The sequence below is a fragment of the Setaria italica genome, chromosome VI (genome assembly GCF_000263155.2).
Source record: "Setaria italica strain Yugu1 chromosome VI, Setaria_italica_v2.0, whole genome shotgun sequence".
Lineage (NCBI taxonomy): Eukaryota > Viridiplantae > Streptophyta > Magnoliopsida > Poales > Poaceae > Setaria > Setaria italica.
The window spans coordinates 8877295-8899753 of record NC_028455.1 but is presented as its reverse complement, the minus strand read 5'-3'; the positions used below and the strand labels follow the sequence as shown (position 1 = coordinate 8899753).

General features: G+C 43.9%; 2 long non-coding RNA genes across 2 annotated transcripts; both read right to left on the bottom strand.

Moving 5' to 3' along the window:
• Positions 1–6424: 6424 nt before the first annotated feature.
• Positions 6425–6898, bottom strand: LOC111257772. Its single transcript, XR_002678355.1, has 2 exons — positions 6772–6898; positions 6425–6702 (listed from the first exon to the last, which is right to left on the bottom strand). It is a non-coding gene; the product is annotated as an uncharacterized LOC111257772 (long non-coding RNA).
• Positions 6899–18920: 12022 nt separating this feature from the next.
• Positions 18921–19830, bottom strand: LOC101772600. The gene is made up of 2 exons (XR_215382.3): positions 19651–19830; positions 18921–19357 (listed from the first exon to the last, which is right to left on the bottom strand). It is a non-coding gene; the product is annotated as an uncharacterized LOC101772600 (long non-coding RNA).
• Positions 19831–22459: the final 2629 nt, after the last annotated feature.

The window sequence follows — 22459 nt, the reverse complement described above, 5'->3', positions numbered from 1 at the left end:
ATTAGATTTGGTTGTTAGCAGGGGAATTGTTTTGGGACTCTAGTCTGTACGTGACTATTTATGTACGCCTGCGCAACAGAATAAACAAGCTTGAATCAATCTACTACCTCATCTCTGTTCTCTGTCCCTCACCTTCCTGCTGCCGTCGCCGTCCCGGCGACTCTCCTACGCGCACCACGGGCAGGAAACCAGCAGCCCAGCGGCCGGCAACCTCCCACAGCTATCCTATTCGCTCACTGCCGCACGGCCGTGACAACTTGGTATCAGCTTCCGGGTATGCATCCATGGGCTCCCCAGCTGATCTCGACGAGATGAAGAAGCTCCTTGCGGAGCAAGGCGAGGCCATTAGGCTCCTGCGCCAGGATACTGACGATCGTACCAACAAGCTCACCGCCAGCGTCGACAAGATCGTCACGTCGGTGCAGGTCCTCCTGGACTGCATGACTAAACTGGAGGCCGGGAAGGACGTGCTGGACGCGACCTCCGCGGACTCGGCTCTGCCGCCGCCCAAATCTGCAGGACCTGTGGTTCCGCCGGAGGGAACCGCCCGGCCAACGTTGGCCAGCAAAGGGATCCTCCCCCTCGACGGCACATTGCTGCATGGTTCTGATCTGTTGCCCCAGAGGCCGTTCAACGATTACAACCCGCCGAAGAGCCTCGGTTTTGCTTCGACCAACACCAGTAATCCTACGGATGGCATGGTGCCCCGCTACTTCAAGCTCGACTTTCCTCGCTACGACGGGAAGGACAACCCGTTGCCGTGGCTTAACCGCTGTGAGCAATACTTTCGGGCTCAGAAGACAGAGGCACCGCACAAGATGTGGTTGGCCACCTTCCACCTCGATGGCGACGCGTACCACTGGTATGCGCACCTGGAGCGCAGCCGCGACGTACCCTCGTGGGAAGATTTTCGCGACCTTTGCAACGCCCGCTTCAGGCCGCCCATCCGGAGCAACCCCTTGGGAGAACTCCGGCATTTACGCCAAACCGGTTCGGTGGCGGGGTTCGGTGGCGGAGTACCAGAGCAAGTTTCTCGCACTTCTCAGCCGCGCCGATCCGCTGACAGACTGCCAGGAGCAACAGATGTTCACGTCTGGCCTCATCGACGACATTCGCGTGGACGTGGAATTGCAGGGCCCCCGGGACCTCGAGCACGCCTGTACCCTCGCCCGGGCATATGAGAAGAAGTTCCGCTTCCATAGCACCAGCCGCTCCGGGCCTTCGCGCACGTTCTTGCCATCGCGGCCAGCATCGACCCCGGTAGCGAGCGTGGGACAGCCAGCGCCGCCGGAGCTAGCGCTTTCACGTCAGATCCGTCGATTGACACCCAGGGAGATGGCCGAACGCCGCCGGCAAGTGCTGTGCTTCAACTGCGACGTGAAATTCATTCACGGCCACAAGTGCGCCTACCTCTTCTTCATCAAGTACGACAACTCGGCGTCAGGCGACGTCGATTGGGGCGATGACATGACAACCGCTGACGAACCACACATCTCGTTGTACGCTTTGGCGGGTGTGCAAGCGGCCGACACGGTGCGCCTCCGCGTCCGCATCCGGGGCCACGAACTACTGGCTCTTGTGGACTCCGGCTCGTCGCACAACTTCATTCGGGAGGACGTGGCGGCTCGCCTAGGCGTTCCACTGCAGCCGGTGCGGGCCGGTCTCAACGTCATCGTCGCCAACGGCGACCAGTTGCCATGCACGGGTGTCTCAGTGCCTTAGACGTCGTGGTGGGGGCGGAGCCGTTCTAGATCGAGTGCTTCTCCCTCGCCCTCGGCAGCTACGACATCATCCTCGGCACACACTGGCTCCGCACACTTGGGCCCATCCTTTGGGACTTCTCCGTCCTATCCATGACGTGTTTCCTCGGGGGCCGCCGCGTCACATGGTAGGGTGAGCCAGGACGCGTGGCGGCGTCTTGCCAGCAGCTGCAGACGGAGTCGCTACTGGACCGCCTCCTCGAGGAGTTCGCGGACCTTTTCACTGAGCCCACCGGCCTCCCCCCGGCACGCATCCATGACCATCGTATTCATTTGGAGTCCGGTGCTCAGCCGGTCGCAGTCCGACCGTATCGCTACCCCCAGCTGCAAAAGGACGAATTGGAGCGGCAATGCGCCTCCATGTAGCACCAGGGGCTCATCCGTCTCAATACATCCGTGTTCTCGTCTCCGGTCCTCCTCGTTAAAAAACACGACGGTTCGTGGCGATTCTGCGTCGACTATCGAGCCCTCAACGCCATCACAATCAAGGACAAGTTCCCCATCCCTGTGGTGGAGGAGCTTCTGGATGAGCTCCATGGCGCGCGCTACTTCACCAAGCTGGATCTCCGTTCTGGGTATCACCAGGTGCATATGCACGCCGCTGATGTGGAGAAGACGGCGTTCCAGACTCACCAGGGACACTACGAGTTCCTTGTGATGCCTTTCGGACTGTCGAACGCTCCGCCAACATGACCTCCATCTCAAGAAGTCCAAGTGCGCGTCTAGCGCAACCACGGTGTCTTACTTAGGCCATGTGGTGTCCACTGACGGCGTGGCGATGGACAGCCAGAAGGTTCAGGCGGTGGCTAATTGGCCGCAACCTCGCTCGGTTCGAGCACTGCGCGGTTTCCTTGGCCTTGCGGGCTACTACAGGCGCTTCATCCAGGGCTACGGGGCCATTGCAGCCCCGCTCACGCGGCTTCTCACCAAGGATGGGTTCATATGGACGGATGTGGCGGATAGCGCGTTCCAGGACCTCAAGCGCGCACTGTCCTCGGTGCCCGTTCTTCAGCTGTCGGACTTCACTCGCCCATTCGTGGTGGAATGCGACGCGTCCGGATTAGGGATGGGCACCGTCCTACATCAGGGCAACGGTGTCGTCGCGTTCTTCAGCCGAGCCATGGCGCCGCAGCACGCCGGGCTCGCCGCCTACGAACGGGAGCTCATCGCATTGGCGCAAGCAATCAAGCACTGGCGGCCGTACCTTTGGGGCCGCTCGTTCGTCGTAAAGATAGACCATTACAGCTTGAAGTTCCTTCTCGACCAGCGCCTGTCCACAATCCCGCAGCACAGGTGGATCAGCAAGCTCATGGGATTTGATTTCACCATGGAATACAAGCCAGGCAACACCAACACCGTGGCAGATGCACTATCGCGACGTGAGGCTCACACGGCCTCCGTAATGGCGCTGACCACACCTACGTTCCAACTCTGGGATGAACTGCACCTCCAATTGGCCTCAATGCCTGATTATCAACGACTTCTTCAGGAGGTGGGGGCTGGGCGCAAGGGGCTGGACTGGGTTGTCAAAGACGGGCTGATAACGGTTTCATGCAGGGTGTTCGTTCCGGCAACTGCTCCTGTCCTTCAGCAGCTCCTGGCGTATGCGCATGAGGTTGGTCATGAGGGCGTTCAGCGCACGCTCCATCACCTTCGCGCCAACTTCAAAATTCCCGGTGACAAGGCCCTGGTGCAAGCTTTTGTCCGGGACTGCTGCACCTGTCAACGAAACAAAACTAGCCATCTTCACCCATCGGGTCTCTTGCAGCCACTTCCGATTCCAGCGCAGATTTGGAGCGACCTCGCCATGGATTTTGAGGGTCTGCCGCGTGTCAACAACAAGACAGTGATTCTCACGGTGGTGGATTGTCTATCCAAGGCAGCGCACTTCATTCCGCTTGGCCACCCCTACACTGCGACGTCGGTTGCTCACGCTTTCTTCGACGAGGTTGTGCGCCTCCACGGCATGCCAGCATCTATAGTCAGTGACCGTGACCCCGTCTTCACAAGCACCATGTGGCGTGAGATTTTTCAGCTTTCGGGGACTAAGCTACACATGAGCTCTGCATTTCACCCGCAGAGCGACAGCCAATCCGAGGCAGCCAACAAGGTGATCGTGATGTATCTCCGTTGTCTCACCGGTGATCGTCCCAAGCAGTGGCTCAGGTGGCTGCCATGGGCCGAGTACTGTTTCAACACGGCGTACCACTCTGCGCTTCACACGACACCTTTCAAACTGGTGTATGGCAGGGATCCGCCGACCCTCGTTGCTTACAAGAAGGGCGATGCTCGGGCGCCGGCGGTGGACCAGATGCTGCTGGAGCGTGATGAGTTCCTACTGGAGGCTCGTGAAAGACTCCTACAAGCTCAGGAGCATGCTAAGCTGTACTACGACGCCAAGCACACGGAGATGGCGTTTGGTGCCGGCGATTGGGTCTGGGTTAAGCTTTTACATCGTTCTGTGGCTTCTCTTCCTTAGCAGACCAAGGGCAAGCTCTCTCCACGCTTCTACGAGCCCTATGAAGTATTGGAGCGCATTGGTGACGTCGCCTACCGCCTGCAACTACCGCTAGGGGCATGCATTCATAATGTGTTTCATGTTGGCATCTTGAAACCATTCCGTGGCCAGGCTCCTTCTGATGTGCCGCGCCTGCCTCCATTGCTCCAGGGGCGTGTTCTACCAGTGCCGTCAGCTGTGTTGCGCGGCCGCCTTGCTCGGGGCCAGTGGCAAGTGCTGGTGCTCTGGGAGGGTCTCCCTGCTAGTGAGGCGACTTGGGAAGACGTCGACACGTTCAAGAGCCGTTATCCTGACTTCACGCTCGAGGACGAGCTGTTTCCGAAGGAGGGGAGAGATGTTATGGTCGGCATATCTTATCAGAGGAGGCGTTAGGAATATTCCGCTGGTTGGTGCAGTTAGTAAATCCTAGTTTGTTTCATATTAGAGTTTGGATTAGATTTGGTTGTTAGCAGGGGAATTGTTTTGGGACTCTAGTCTGTACGTGACTATTTATGTACGCCTGCGCAACAGAATAAACAAGCTTGAATCAATCTACTACCTCATCTCCTGTTCTCTGTCCCTCACCTTCCTGCTGCCGTCGCCATCCCGGCGACTCTCCTACGCGCACCACGGGCAGGAAACCAGCAGCCCAGCGGCCGGCAACCTCCCACAGCTATCCTATTCGCTCACTGCCGCACGGCCATGACAGTTGTGTCCTATTTCATTCAAAATGTGCAATAAATCCAAAACACAATACATATATAAATATGGGACTATTTTCATGTGACAAGTAGCGGGATAGTATAAGAATTAGTTCAAAATCAACACCAAAAATGTAGATTCATCGAGCGTCAAGGTGATATTAAACCATAAACCCTAAAATATAATCTATTGTGCAGAGGATGCCTTTTCAATATGCTTCTTATGTGATAATATATTGAATATTTATTGCATAATGAAAAATCAACATAAGATTATATTTTAAGGTTATGGTTTAAATATAATCTACCATGAAAAAATATTTTTTCTCACCATTATGCAACATGTTCAACAAAAAAAGAATATTATAGGGTTATGGTTTAAATATAATCTACCATGAAAAACAATATTTTTTCTCACCATTATGCAACGTGTTCAACAAAAAAGAATATGCAGATACTCATCCACCCATTTTGTGCCCATTATTTTTAAGTACAATATAGAGAACTTCTCACCAGGTTTTGTCATCTTAATATTTAGAATATGAATCCTCGCATTCATTTTCTTCTTCTGGTTAAACCGAATGCTTAGATTCATCTTCTTTTGGTTCATCTGAATCCTCATATAACTTCTTCTGGTCCAATTAAACCAACCCATTCATCTTCTTATTCTTGTTCATGTGAATGTTCTTGCACAGGATCCGGCCAACAAGCTTGTTGGATGGAGTTGACCATATGCCATAGATAACCGTTTTTAACTCTAGCATGAACTGGACTCTCCTGCCTTATTCTATCAAATTATTGTGGATGGGAATACTATAATTTGAATATTGGTGCAAATTTTAGCTATTTATCAAAAATTGTTGGTACAAATAATTTACTTATTTCTCATGTAATTCTTGTGGTTAATGGTGTGCATTGTTGGTTTAAAAATTCAGAACACATGATGAAATTGTGTAGGTACCAAAGGAGTACACGTGTACAACATGTAAACTTTATAACATTTAAAATTCAGAGCTCTTTCTTTTTTATACTTAGCCAGAAGTTCTTTGATATTGAACTTCGGCTTCTTACCCTTGTGCTTATCATGGTCTTTATGTCAAATTATATTGGGATGTTTAAGTTTCAATATCTTTGGATGCCCTTGACCATGACTGATGTCTTGGTCGGTTCGCAAAACTAGCCTATCTTGTTTGGAAAAATGGGCCTAGCCTATTTGCAAAATCGGCATGGTTTGTTTGCAAAATCAACTCCCTTTTTTATTAAGAAGAACATGCTTGCCCCCCTAGTGACTTTTTGGATTTTGTAGACAGATAGTCCTCAAGAATTTTCCCAATTTGCAACTCATGAACGACATCTTTTTTATCACTTCAGGGCTTTAATTTTTCCAGTTTAGCAATCAACTTTTCATCTTCGGATGAATCAGCTGACTTTAAATATTAGAAATTTGTATCAAAACAAGCGCCATGCTGTGTACATGTCATTTTATTTACTTACATACTCCACAAACATAAACTCGGCTGTCTGCCGTGTTCTTTAGATTGAAACAGGAGGGGCTATTCCCACTAATTAATATACATTAAAGTAATCAAAACAAAAGGTAGGTTTCAGAAAAGAAATGAAAACAAACAACAAAATATTACAAGAATCACTCTAGCCATTATTTTTTTCACTGCGCCGTAAATTGGTGGACCGTACGTTGGATAGTCGTCCGAGACCCCTCCTGATGTCATATTCCTCCCAGAATCTGCTACAATTTGTATCGTAAGCGCTTGCAGGTGTTCGAGAATCTAGGGAGTGTATGGCGTTTACGTACCATGGGCTCCGGAGCTTTCATCAGCGAACGATGAGACAAGGAGGAGAAAGGCGATGCACACAGCTCCACCAAGCCTCTGCTTGCGCTGATATCCATAGTAGTAGTGTCTGCAGTCTGCGGATAGGCTGTTTGTGTTGGGAGAGGGCGAGCTAGGCACGGGTATTTATCCTTTGGTGTCCCACGATAATGGACAGACTGTCCTTATGCTGGTCAAACTCAGTCAGCAGAATAAGTGCTGACCATGCTGTGACGGTAGGGTCTGTCAGCTGGAGTAAACTGGTAGCATGTGAAAAATTAGAGCAGGTCTTGTCAGCGAGTAACTACTGAACGTACGCAAAAGGATCCGATGATACGCTGCAAGTGGCACGCATCTTGGTTGGACTATTGATCCCAATCGAGAACTGACCGTCCATCCGTCCATCCATGTACTTTTGTTCCAAATGTGCCACCAAAAGCTATTGCTGCGGGGGAGGGGGGAGGCGGGACTTTAGTCCCGATTTTCAAGAATAACCATGACTAAACCCCCCCTCAGTCCCAGTTATAACAGCTAGAAATATTGCACCGACTGCTGTTCTCTTTTATCCCGGTTGGAAAATCCAACTGGGACAAAGACCCCCCTTTGTTTCAGTTAGAATTTCCCCTTTAAAATCACGAGACCGAAAGCTCTTCTTCCTCCCCCAGCCCAAGCTACTCCACCAGAGACATCCTCCTCTCCATGGTGAGCAAGCAACCTTAGGGGAGGTGCTGCACGAATTTTTTTCCTCATTTCCGTGGGGATTTCACTCATCCAAAGTGTTGTCAAGATTAGCTACTTCATCCTCCCTTCATTTATTGTTATTATGCTTTATTTTATGCTTTAGAGAGGGAGAAAAATGAGTTTTTTTAGAATGAGTGAGAATGGAGAGGATTTTTATTTATACATATTTTTGAGCTACAATTTGCTAGATAATTTTTTTGTTATATATGATTCATATTAGTTAAAAAAAACTTGATCAATCATAGGTATGGGAAAAAATAGAGTAAATGTGTTTGTAATATTTAGTTATTGCAATAAAATTAAGGTAAATAAATTGTAGATGTAAGAAAGTAGGATTTGGTCATTGCTACAATTTTTCATATCACTGTAATTTAATAATAATTGTATTTCTTTGACTAATGATTTATTTATCTCATATTTAGTGCAAGAACTAAATATTATAAATACACTTACTCTATTTTTTCCCCTACCTAATATTGATCAAGTTCTTAATGTAACACGAAACTCTATGCTCATTTTTCACGTAATACGATGCAGATGGACTAGCAATGGATGTACCACCTCCGTTCCTCCAATCCTAGAGAACAGTGTCTGCACATGGCATAATGTGCTTTTCACTATTCTCTGCACATAACTCAATCTTCTCCGAAGTCTATGGAGAGTCACCTTCGCTCCTCCAGTACCAGAAAATAATGGTAGAACAGAGGAGCTTTGAGTCCACAAACTCAGGCTGAATATCATAAAATAATTTTGAGATAGTATTCCAAACCCCTTTTGGAGCCTAAGTCTCGTAATAGAAGTATGCTGGCCCAATATCCTCTTCAGGCAAAGATCTATTCACTGACCTTGACCTAGCAGCTTTTGGTTGGTTTTGGCTTGCCACTATGGACCATGCTCAGTGAATAGATCTTTTGTCTGGATGGGCTATTTTGTGTGTGCTAGTTACACTCTCAGCAAGTAAGAGAAGGATAGCATGTTTGAATGCATGAATAGTATCAAGGTTCTGTATGGGTAGTCCTCGAATATAAAGGGAATAATAAATATGAAACAAAAGAAGTTCACAAATCACAAAGCCCATGACTGCCACATGTTGATGACTCAGTTGCTTCCGGTTGCAGTGAGGGGTATTCTACCAAAAAATGTACGAATGGTGCTTGTAAAGCTATGCATGTTTCTCAATGCGATTTCGCAAAAGGCAATCAATCCAACCAAGCTAGTAAAGTTACAAAACGATATGGTACAATGTCTTGTCAGCTTTGAGTTGGTATTTTCACCATCCTTCTTCAATATTATGATGCACCTCCTGGTTCACCTAATCAAAGAGATTACTATTCTCGGTCCAGTATTCCTGCACAATATGTGGCCTTCCGAGAGGTTCATGTCAGTCCTAAAAAACTATGTTCATAATCGTGCCCATCCAGAAGGAAGCATCGCCAAGGGATATGGAATAGAGAAGGTCATTGAGTTTTGTGTTGATTTTATTGACTCAATTAATTTGATCGGGGTTCCATCATCATGCCATGAGGGGAGGCTATGAGGAACGGGGACACTTGGAAGGAAATAAAGTTTGAGCAATGATATTAATTTGTTCCACAAAGCACACTTCACTGTTCTGCAACAATCATCCTTTGTGGCTTCGTATATCGAGGAACACAAGCAGATTCTATTTTCCCAATACCCAACAAAATCCGATGCCTGGATTATACGTCATCACATGGATACTTTTCCCTCTTGGTTGCGTCAACACCTTATGGGTTACTCTGCGATTCATGAACAACTCGCTTGGTTAGCTAGGGGACCTTCTAGCAGAATCGTGAAATTCCAAAGTTACGAGATAAATGGTTATACGTATATTTCACACGAGAGCCCAAGACCAGAAAAGGACCAACTAGAATAGTGGTGTTCGCATAGATGTCATAGACAGCAACAGGAGCAAGGACTCATATTATGGTTTCATAGAGGAAATCTGGGAACTCGAATACAGACCGCTGAACATCCCTTTATTTTGTTGCCAATGGGTCAAGCTAACTGGAGGTGGCATAACGAAAGATCAGTATGGAATGACAATAGTGAACCCAACCAAGACTAGATATAATGATGAACCATTCGTCCTTGCTAATGATGTGCACCAGGTTTTCTATGTGAAGGACATGTCTAGCAAACCCAAGAAAAATTTCAGAAGATAAAGAAAACCATAGGAGCCAAAGCGCCACATAGTTCTTCCAGGTAAAAGAAAAATCGTGGGAGTCGAGAACAAAACACACCAGTTAGATGATTATGATCAGTTTGATGGCATGCCTCCAATCGCTGTCGAAGTTGACCCAAGCATCATGTTAGCCGAAGAAGAGGCTCCGTACTTACGCTGCGATCATGACTAAGGAACTTTCATCAAGAAGAAGTTTTTAAATGTTACATTGTAATGCACTAAATATGGTTCACCTTTATGTAATGCTCTATGGCCATCAGAACCTTTCAATTATATTGCAATGCTCTATGGTGAATATTTATTCGATCAATATAAACAATGTTAACTTAACATTAATTGTATATATGATTCCATGTACATATAATTCTATTATAATGCTCTATGGTGAATTATATTGTAACGTTCTATGATTTCATGTTTATACAATAATTGTACTACTTGATACAATTTTGAATTTAATGTATATATGATTTCATGTGTGTTTAAATTAGTTGAGGTCAAGATTTATTTGATCAATATAAACAATATTAACTTAACCACGTGCATCAATTGCATTTTTTGAAATTATTTAATTGAATAGTTTGTTGATTATAATGATGCATTAAAATAATTATTTTATAAACTTAAACAACTACTATAGAACTAATTTATATTCAAACTTATTTTAAATATACTGGCTAATTTAATATATTTTTGCATATTCAAAAAATGTAAAGTTTTTATTTTTTCTTTAACAAACCAGTGAAAAACATATATAAATCGTAATTACAAAACATGCGGGAAATGAAAATCCTACTAAAGGGCCTTTAGTCCAAGTTGAAAAGTCAACTCAGGACTAAAGGGGGCCTTTAGTCCCAGGTGGCCTTTGCAACCGAGACTAAAGGGGTGGGGGGAGGGTTAAAACACGTTGCTTGCTCGTCTCCCACACTTCAATCCGCCGCCATCGCCATCCGCTCATCTCCCGTCTCGGTGGCCTCGTTGTCGCCCACTATCGCCCGCCTCGACCATCGTCCTCCACCCGCACCATTGTCGCCCGCCCCGTCGTCCTCCACCCGGCCATGCCATCACCGATCATCGTCGCCCACCATGCCGTCGCCCGTCTTCGCCACCCCGTCATCGCCTGCCCCGCTGTCGTCCTGCCCCACTGTCGCCCGCCGTCGATCTCCTCACCGGACTGTACGGGCTGGCGCCACCCCCCCCCCACCACTACCACCGCGCCCGTACCGCCGAGGTACTGACGCAAGGGCTCCTTTTTTTACTATTTTAATTAGTAAAAATTAATATAATACTTAGAAAATTAGTAGCATTTAGTATAAATTAGTATAATACTTGGAAAATTAGTATGATTTAATATAAATTAGTACAATTTAGTACACATTAGTATACATTTAGTATAATTTAGTGTACAGTAGTATAATTTAGTATAAATGATTAGAAAATTGGTATAAATTTGTAGAAATGCTTATAAAATTAGTATAATTTAGTAGAAATTTAGTAGAAGTGTTGTATATATAATTTAATAACATTTTTTTGATGATGTACAAGTAGAGGTGTTGTATATAATTGTGTGATTTTTTTAATATTTAATTTCATGTAAAATTCATGTAATAAATTTGGTAGAGGTGTTGTATATATAATTTAATGTATGGTTTCATGTGTATATTTCAAATAGTTTCTTTTATTTCATGGTTGTTCTATGATTTAATGTTTATACATTAATTGTACTACTTGATACAATTTTTAATTTAATGTATCTATGATTTCATGTGTGTTTAAACTAGTTGAGATGGAAGACGAAGAGGATGCAAGGTACTTAATGGAGTAGATTATTGCTGGTGATAGTGGTTCCAACGTTCTAATAACGTACAGTGGGGATGAGGGTAACCAGGCAGACATGTTCCTCAACATATTCGGTGATGGCAATGATCAGCCCAAGCTCTGCGTTGATGACAACACAGAACAAAATGTTGCTGTGCCGGAAGGTTCCAGCGAGGTATATATCATTTTCATTGTTTTACCCCATCTATAATTTTATATTCATTATTACTATGTACTAATTAACGAATCTTGAACTTTAAGCCCTCTGGATCGATGAAGTGAAATAAGCCCCAAGGTTGTACAAACATAATGGAGGAAAGGCTTCACATCACGGAAGTGACACAAGAGGGCAAGCCAATTGCTCCCGAACATGTGACTAGAAAGTTTGTGAGTCAAATCGGGGCTATCGTAAGGGACAACGTGCCCATCAGCATTAGAGAATGGAAAGGTAGACAAGATGATCCAAACATGCTCCTGAAGACACAAAAGGATATGTTGTGGGCAGATATCAAGAAACACGTCACACTTCCGGAAGGTGTCGAAGAAAAATATGTGAAAGAGTGGACACTGAAGAAGATGGCAACCTGATTCCACACATTCAAGAAGAATCTGGATGCCAACTTTATCAAGAAAATCCGAACACCAGATTTCAATGAGTGGCCAAAGTTAAGGGACCATTGGAACTCATTTGTCGAATACAAGATGAGCGAAGGCAGTATGAATAAGGTTCGCATCAACATTGCCAATGCTAGGAAGGAGTACCATCATCGTCTAGGGTGAGGTGGTTACATCACTGCAATTCCAAAATGGCGCAAGATGGAACAAGAACTATTTGATCGAGGTATCGTACGAGCAACTATTGACTGGCCCGATCGATCAAAAAATTGGTATTACGCTCATGGAGGCAACTTGAGCCAAGAGGATGTGACACTTATCTTCAATCAAATAATATGTCAGAAGGTTGAAAGGCTTATCAAAAGTATTGAAGATGCTAAAGCTGGGAGGTTGAAGGTGGATAGAGACAACGATAAGCTCACATTGGCACTCAGAAATCCCAAGCACCCATAACGTTGCCGAGGCTACGGGGTTGTTCCGTGGAAGTTCGCTTTTTGTAGGGACATCGACTCGTAAAGAAGCTACAAGCAAAGAAAGGAACCACAAGAGGAGAGCTGATGATGCATGTTAGAAGCCAAAGTGCATTCACAAGAAGTAAGAATGTAGGAAGAAATTAATCGTCGAGTGGCCCTGGTACTTATCGAGATGGCCCAATCTGGAGCACTGCGGGATCCCAACGTCATCAATCCTTCTCAAAGCCGAAGCACCTATGCTTCCACAGGGGTCCCCAATGAGCAGATGTCAAGATTACCCATGGACAACCAACGGTACCCTGTAGATGACATCACTCAGCGCACCTTATGTGAGCTGCATAGACCATTTGGTGACATCACTATCAAGGTATACATATATATAATTTATGCAATCTTCTCAATTGATCTACGCCTGGGGAGTTTAATAACTTCTTTATTTCTCCTATATGTACAGGTGGTGTACGGAAGTGCTTTGCCAATCCTGTCAGGGCAAACAAGCCATGGTGTGGAGATTCCACTTGGCTACTCCAGCATTGGTCTAGACCAGATTGTTGATAGTCAATATGAAGGCCTAGAGGTCAACCTCCCGGGAGGTGACATGGAAATGACACTAGGAGATGCACTTCATGGGATTATTCTATGGCGCAAACGCTACATCATCATCCCCGGCAAGGATGCATCATTGCTCCCCGTAGATCCCCCACAGCAACCATCTCCTCAAAACTCAAGACCGTCATCTCCAGCACATCCACCTCCAGGACCGTCGAGACCACCAGGACTATCGCATCCTGCTCGATCACCATCTCCATCTCAATCGAATCCTGGTGGTGCGCGCGACGACGACCACAACACCCCTCCCCGATCACCGTCACTGAGATAAGACCCGCAGTGAGCAAGGAACCTACAGCACCTCTGAAGAAGCCGTGACCACCACTTTCCAAGCCAAGGCAGCCAAAGAAAACAAAGAAGTCTGAACCCATTTAGAAGCTACCGGCCGATATGACTACTGAGGAATTGCAGGAGCTATCCCAAGCAATGGTGAAGGAGTTCTTCAAAAGATACACTGGACAAAGAAAAGCAAAGGAGATGGATCTAGCAAAATTAAAAAAAATTTATTAGCATATCAACAAAAATAAAGAGGACTATACTATCGAACTACGAGCGTTCATTAGTTAAGTCTGATAAGAAGAAAAAATGGCGAGGAGCGTCATCTTCAAGTCGTACTCTCCCCACCTTGGGGTTCTACCAGATAAAAATGCTCAAACTATACAAGCAATGCCCTTTGAACAACAAATCAGAGTCATTGGATTTATGCAAGATATAGGTATGTCTCTTGCTAAAGTTCTAGGACAAGTTGAACCGCTAGCTCTAGAGCCAATTGTACCTAAATGGCCCTTTGAGGTAGGCAAGCCTCTAGTAAGGCTTGAATTGGTACGGAAGCTATCCATGAAGATGTACGAATTCGACGAATGGTACATGGAGCAGTTTGCCCACGAGAGGCTCATGTTTGCTCTTTGGGTTAAAATGATTGATTTTTTTTTGGCGAAGGTGAGAAACTCCTATGGATGGAATTCAAGGATATATATGAAGTGTACCATCAGGATGCCGTTGACATCTCTCTCATCAGCACTTGGGTTCTGTAAGTGTCTGTTTATCAATAAGTAAATTTTGGCTCATATCATTATTTTTTGTGTGTGCCTCGTCCTACTATCTTCGTCTTCCATTTTAAGTAGGATGCTAATTCAAAGGTGCAGCAGAGAATCGTACTTCAATATTGGCTTCATGGATCTATCGCTCATTAACCAAGCTCAGATACGGGATCCTCCAAAGAAAACATTGGAGGCAATATACAATTTCTTGGACAAACAAAATTATAAGGAATATATATTACTGCTTTAAGTAAGTGTGGATATTGTTTATTTTTGTTTGTTTTTTCCTTACCTAATTAATGTTAGTTAGCTCTAATATGAATATTTATATACACAGTTTCCACTGGATCCTCCTAATAATATTGATTGATAGAAGCCATGTCGTTGTGTTCGATTCATTGAGGAAACCACCGGCGGAGTACCAAGACATTCAAGATATGCTAAACTCATAATAATTCTGGACCTCTATCTCTATGCAAAAGTTTATTTTCTAAATTTTCACCTAACATTATATCATTCATTATTTTATTCCGCAGTGCATGGAAACGATTCCTTAAGACTCACCATGGTAACTTTAACAAAAAACTTACATTCAATACAAAGTTCCCGGTACGTATGAAGTTTGCACATTTTGTACATTATATAACACAAATATTTCATAACTTGTTTTTTCCCACTAAAGTGCTTGAGATAGGATTAAGGCAATAATCTATGTGGATACTACGTCTATGGGCACATGAACAATTTTGTGCATGGCAAGGTGCTGTCATCGCATGATCTAAATGTATGTAAAATAAATTTATTAATAATTAATTATTATCTAGCTCCTTATATTTAAGTGTTCGTGTAACATTCACATATTTCCAAATTACAGATGTGGAAGATTCAAGAAAGATTCTTGGAGAAGGAGAGGATTTTGGCAATTTGTGAAGGTCTCATAGGATTCCTGTGGACGAGCTGACAAATCCTACCGGAGAATTTTGTTACAACGGACGTTCAATAGCCGCACCGAGCAACACCATGACGGGAAAACCCTAGGAATGAAGTGCACAAATTATTATATATATATTAATTGTATAAATACTAGTTTGATTTGTATAATATACTAAGAATTATATATATATATTACTACCATGAAATATATATACGACTTGCATACAATATTAATATGACATGCATATGATATTAATATGGAAAAGAATTTTAAAAAAATCTTAAGGGGTACCTGCATGCGCCATGCAAAACCAACCGAGACTAAAGGAGCCCGTGCTATGCCTAGCGTGGCTGCCATCAACCGAGACTAAAGGGGATCTTTAGTCCTGGATGAATGACCCGGGACTAAAGAATCCCCTTTTGTCTCGAAAATTTAGTCCATATTGGATTTTCAGGATCGATGGCCCTATCCAACCTTGACTAATGCCGTGTTTTCGAGTAGTGCGACGCCACAACTTCATTTTGCAAGTGGAACCGATCGATTTTTCTTTTTTCTTTTTTATGAAACACCACGGGCGAGCCCCCAACCAATTTATGTATTAAAAGAGGATAACGTACATTACAAATAGTAAAGGAGTGAAGCCATTGATCAATACCATATTGGGACAGTTTATTTATGAAAAGATGATGCCCCAGCAAATCTCCTTGACCTTTCCCTTTTTCCAATAATTATTGGAACAAATCAATAATCCATCCTAACTCTCCTAAAATAAAGGAAAATCTTTCCCTTTTCCTAATAATTATTGGAACAAATCAATAATCCAGCCTAACTCTCCTCAAATAAAGGAGGAGTTGTGACTCTCCCAATACTAACGTCGCCTGCCAGCATAGAGCGGTCTGTGCTGGCTCAAGGTTGTTGGCGGGTGCTTGACCCACCATCATAGAGCCCTTTTAGCCGCCAGCACAAATCTTTTGTGGCCTAGTGTGCAAAAGCAACTCTCCCAGTAACCACAAAAGGATTATTGGGACATCTGGATTAGCTAGTTATTGGGATAGATTTATTGGGAACTGCTGGAGATGCTATGCAACCCTTAGAGTATCTCACTAGTTCCCCATTCCCCAATCCAACTACCATGTTGGGAGAGTTGGTTAAAAAATAGTGCTCCAGCAGACTCCCTTTACATTTCTCCTTTTCCAATAATTATGGGGACAAACCAATAATTCACCCCAACTCTCCCGAAATAAAGGAGTTGTGACTCTCCAAATAGGGTAGTTAGATTGGGATGAGATTATTGGAAGACTGCAAAAGCAACTTTTCCAATAACAATGAAAGTGCTATTGGGATATCTAGTTATTGCCTTATTGGGAAACATTTATTGTGAGATTGTTTGAGATGCTCTAAAGAAAATCTGACACCTTTCAATTGTTGGGGCTAAGGCCAGTCTCAATGGTTGTTTCAAAAAACTTTCATGAGCATTAAATTTGTTGCCACATCAGCAAAATTGCTGACTTGGCAAGGTCATTATGAGGGGGAGTTTCATGAGGAAAGAATGTAGTTTCGCCCCCATGATACTCAACTGGCACAGTTACCAAGTTCTTAGTCCTAATAACTGTGCAATGAAACTGTGCACTAAAACTGACCTAATTTGTTGTGAAAGATGAAACAATTTCTAGTCAGCCAAATACTTCAGCACATTAATATTATCACCTTCATGAAGACAAGTTGCGCAATCTGATTACGTAGTCTTCGCAAGTTGTCCAACCCAGACAGGTCTGAATGGACCTGTAGACTGATATTATTCAAGCAGGACAGTGCAAATGGGCAGAAAAGAAAGAGCTTGTTGGAGTTAATTCAATTAAATATAATTAATATTACAAGGCACATTAAATGTTAGAGAGTTAAAGTGGTTAATTCCACATTGGTTGTTTAGGAGGATCTTAAGCAATTTATTATGTAGGCTTCGTCAACACCGGGGAGATTGGCGCGCGCTCGCTTGCCTCACCGAGGTCGAGGCCATGGTCGTGTCGAGTCATACGTGCAGGAGACGCGAGACGTGTTGCGTTGCAGTGAACGTTTTGCTGTTATAAATAGTGATTAAATGGTGCAATCAAATATCTGTTACTAGTAACTAAAAGTTTATGACGGATCATTATTCTAACCGTTACAATTAACTAACAGGTTTGATGACTGTCACTGCTGCACCAGAAGCGTACAGGTTCATCCCCCTCACTTCTTAAATAAATAATATGCCAATTACAACTTTATTTTTTATCTAAAATATAACTTCCGGTCTGCAACAACTGGAGATGCATGCAATTATCATATAAATTTTGTCTCATCCAAAATCGTCTATATACCTATACTAATCACAGGTCATCTAGAAAATTCCTTGTTAATCGGAGAAAAAGAAAACAAATCTGACCGTATATCTGGTAGGACCAGTTAAGGGAACGGCTCTGATCTAATCTAAGAGAAAAGGGGAAAACTGATCGGAACTGGTGGGACCAATTACTGGCCACCATATATCGTTAGATCAGTAATAATAATAAATAAAATAAAGTTCCAAGCAATTTTTCCTTCCTTCCCTTACAGGTCTGGAAACATTCTTTCTTTACGAGATAAAAATTGAAATGGCTAGCGTCTTGTCTTCTAAAAGATAGTAAACAAACACACAAAAAAAAACACCATGTCAGCAGAGTCGTTGGGTTATTTTCTTACTGTACTTCTATTTTATTTTATTTTTTGAAATGGATACTTCTATTTTATTACATTGAAACTTACCGTGATATATCGAGGAGGTACCTGCAAAAGGATAGACGCTGTAACTCCACAGGCCGTCAGTATCCTGGGACATCTCCTCACCAAATTAATCGCCATGCATGGAGGTCCTAGTCACCGTACTACGAACATCTCCTCCACATTCTCCACGGCCTGCTCCCGGTGCGCATCAGTATATGTGACAGCATCAAGCTGCCGCTGCTTAGCTAATGGCTAATGAGCTATACGGGAGCAACACGTAAAGGTCCGGAGCTAGAGGTAACGAGATGTCATCTCGGGGGTATCTACAGAAGTGCTTGGTCATCAACGTGGATTAATCGCCGCGGCATCTTGACCAGTAAACAGCAATAATGATCCAATGCGGCGAGAGCAGTACTGGACTATATATAGTTGCATGGATACAAAGAGGTATGATGGGGATGGTGAACCACATTTGTGATTAAAAGGAATTTGGAAGACTGCAGAGGATGTACTTCCATATTCGACCTTTGATGACCGCAACAGGTCTGTCACTGCAGACTGCCGAGGCAAACATGCATTAGATGATGAGTCTCCTCTGTGCAACAAGGCTTTGTATTTCCCTCCAGCAAAAGCTGAGGAAGCGACCTTGGTCACCGCATCTCTGATGCACTATAAAGGCATATTGGAAGGGGTCGGCATGTTGGAAGCTGTTATAAGATACCACTATTTAGAAATATTCTCAAGCAGTTTATATATCAAAGTAGAAAACAATCTAAAAATTTCGTATATCTACTGATATATAAAGTAGCCCGTGCGAATGCATGGGTTAGCGACTAGTAAAAATAATCTGCCTATCCACAGTTCCACACCAAGATCATTTAATCAAGGGGAGTGGGCGCGCTGGGATAACTTTGTGATGCAGTGGCATCATCTTGTTTTATTAAGATAGAAATGAAGCTAGCTTAACCAAATTAAAGCACTTTATTTAATCTTTCAACTCAAGATTTGACATGTCGATGGTACAGCTGGAGCCTGCAAAGCAACGCCACTTTATAATTTGATTACAGTCGACAGACCAGCTGTGCCAAACGAGCGTCCGTTGTGGCTACGTGTCGAAACAAGCATCAGTGCACCACACCCCGGCCAGTGGTAATTTTATTCACTTACATATATATATATATATATATTATATATATATATATAAACTAGCATACGTAATTCATCTGTGCCAGACTCGCACGTGGATTCACGGCTGTGTAGGCGTGTATGTTGGTACAGTCTGCGAGGGCGGCCCGTACGATGGTGGTAAGGGCGGCGTGACGCCGTATGACGGTGGTAATGGCGCGTATTCTTCGTCCGCGGCCACCAATTCTCGCTTCATCTTCCTCCCAGTATCTGCATACATGATGCAAGGTAACAGTTATGTCGGATGGCTCGGCTATAGATTCTTATGTTGCTTACCCATCTTTAGACGGACTTTTTTACAATAATTATGGTCTGATGCATCTCTAACTTATAGGAAATGGTTCGAAAATCGCTAATCATAAATGGAAAGTGTTCAATTAGAAGATGGCTAAAGCTGAAAATATATATCTTTTTATCATTAGAAAAAAGTGATTGCTTCGGTATATATTGGTATCATTAGCTCTTGCAGGTGTTCCAGAATTTAGGGAAAGTAGGGCGTGTACCTTGGGCTCGGGATGTTGTATCAGCAAACGATGAGACAAGGAGGAGAGAGACGAAGCACAGAACTACCAAGCCTTTGCTGCTTGCCCTTGGAGCCATCGTGGTATATAGTGTCTGCAGTTACGTTGTTGCGTACTCTATAAGTTCGTTCGTAGATGCTCTGTTGGGTGTTGGGTGCCCAAGCTGGGCTGGGCTATTTATCCTTTTGGTGTCCTACGGTATTAGCCAATCTCTCCATGCCGGTCAAGCTCAGTCTGCGGACTAAGTGCTGACCATGCATACTGTAAGGTATGAGTCATTTGGCAGCATCTGAAATTCTTGGACATGTCTTGTCACCGAGTTATTCCTCTGAACGTATGCAGAAGGATCGTGATGATGTGTCGGTTGTAAGTGCAACGGCTCCTGTACACACGCCACGGCTCCATTTTGACATTTCCACCGATCGATTTTCCTAGTTGCCGCTTGATTTTGCGTCTGCGTCTGCTCGATTTTGTTTTTTTGCGTGTTGCGTCTGCTCGATTTGGCCTTTTACCGCTCAGTGTTGCTGGTGCTGCAGTTTCGCAGTGCTTGTGACAAAAAAAAAAGGAACCAGTCAGAGACCTGTGGATACACCACGTGAAAAAGCTCTTTAGAAAACCCGGGATAAGTAACGGACGAACAACGGACATACAAATAAAAATAGGCGTTAACAACCATTACATGTAAGGTCTCGAGGAAAAGATGCTCATGTGACTCTAACTTTGGTTTAGTGCCGAATTTTGCAGTACATGGGAATAAGCGTGGTTGTTGTTACCTAGGGGCATAAAACATAGGTAGCAGGCAAAGAATAAAGTTCGTTACCTACTACCCTATACGCATATAACCACGATATATTTCATTGCGATATAGCTGAAACATATAACGATGGCACGTACCTTGTTGTAATACCTTGTAAGCACGTAACGACGCTTTCTCGTTGTGATATCCATTGAGCGTATAACCACGACCCGTATTGTGTTGCACTACCCTATACGCATATAACCACGACATATTTCGTTGCGATATGGTTGAAACATATAACGACGGCACGTACCTCGTTGTGATAACTTGTCAGCATATAACGACGCTTTCTCGTCGTTGCGATATCCGTTGAGCATATAACAACGACACATGATTCGTTGCGCTACCATGTATTTGTAACACGACGACATATTTTGTTGAGATATGGTTGACGCATATAACAACGACTAGTATTTCGTTGAGATATCCTGTTAGCATATTGCAACAGCATAAGTCTCGCATTACAACAACATTCTTGCGTTGTATTAACGCTTGTTTGCAACAGTGCAATGTCATTGCAATAGCCACTATAGCAACGGCGCCTACCGTTGCAATTACCAAAATTGCAACGACAATGGACATTGTAATTTCCACTGATTGCTACGACATTCGTCGTTGCAACAACTCACCCTTATGCCCACGTCTTCCTGTGTCGTTGTAATATCATATTACAATGCAAGTTTAAGCAACGACATCATTTTTAAAGCAATGACACAAAATCGTCATAATAGCTCGCTATTGCAACGAAACGACCCGTATTGCAACGATTTCATGCAGTGATGCTAGTGATAAAACCTTGTAGTGTTAGTACCGCGTGATGTTATGACCTGGTACTAAAGGTCTCTCTATAGGTTACTTCAAAAGGAAAACATATCTACATCCATCACATGTGCTGTGTAGATGAGATGGTAAGGAAGGATCGCGTGAAGCTTGAGGTCGTGGGTTTGCATCCCATGAAATGCGCATGCGCATATTACGCGTGAAAATCGCATGACTTGTGACTTGTGTGCGGGGGCCTCCCGGCGGTCAGCATATTTTTTGTGCGAAAAAACGGATTATTACCGGTTGGTCTCCCCAACCGGTACTAATGCGTACACTTTAGTACCGGTTATTTGACCCGATACTAAAGGACTCTCTTTAAAACTGATATAGCAATACCACTTGCACAACTAGTACTAAAAGGGGGTTTGGGATCGGTACTGAAGGCCAATTACCTAGCAGTGTTTTGACATTAAGGATCCAATGGCTAGCAATGCGAGGAGCAGGAGTAAAGATCTATAGGACCTAGCATATATAAAGGATATAAAGCATGTAAGATCTAACCAGCTTATATGATTAGATAACTAGTGAACGCTTAAACAAGATCTAGGAGCGGATGAAGGCAGTCTAACCAGATCTAAGCCATTCGATAACTGAGAGAGCTTGATAGAACTAAGAGATCGATACGATGCAACTTAATAAAATCGAACAACTCAATAACTGTGAGCAAACATCAAAGACAAATAGAATATTGGACAAAGACTAGAAAGTTCTACTTGAAATCTAAGTTAACTCGATAACTAGCTTTTATGATAACAGATCAGAATATTGAATGATGCCTACTAAGTTTTGATATAGATAACGTAACGACTGGGTGACGGTATTTACAAGCTCGTCTAAGATCGAAGCCGATGCACCCTACACGTAAGAAGAAACTCGCCGTTTTCTACTCTACTTCTACTAGTAGGTTTTGGCAGCATGGCGTTTCGCCGAAACGTTATGCTGATTGATTAATGATTATTCATTACAGAGCTCATGGGCTTATATTTATACTTTGGAGCAAGTTAAAATCCTACTCGATTGCAACATGAACTATGACAATAATTCTAAAAAAACCACTAAAGATAATATTTCATATTTTCTCTTGTTTGGTGGAGTCAATTTTGCTTCAGAACAGATTCCTCCCGGTCTTATATTGGTTTCTGGAATCCAGCTGCATGTGGTGGGCCTTGG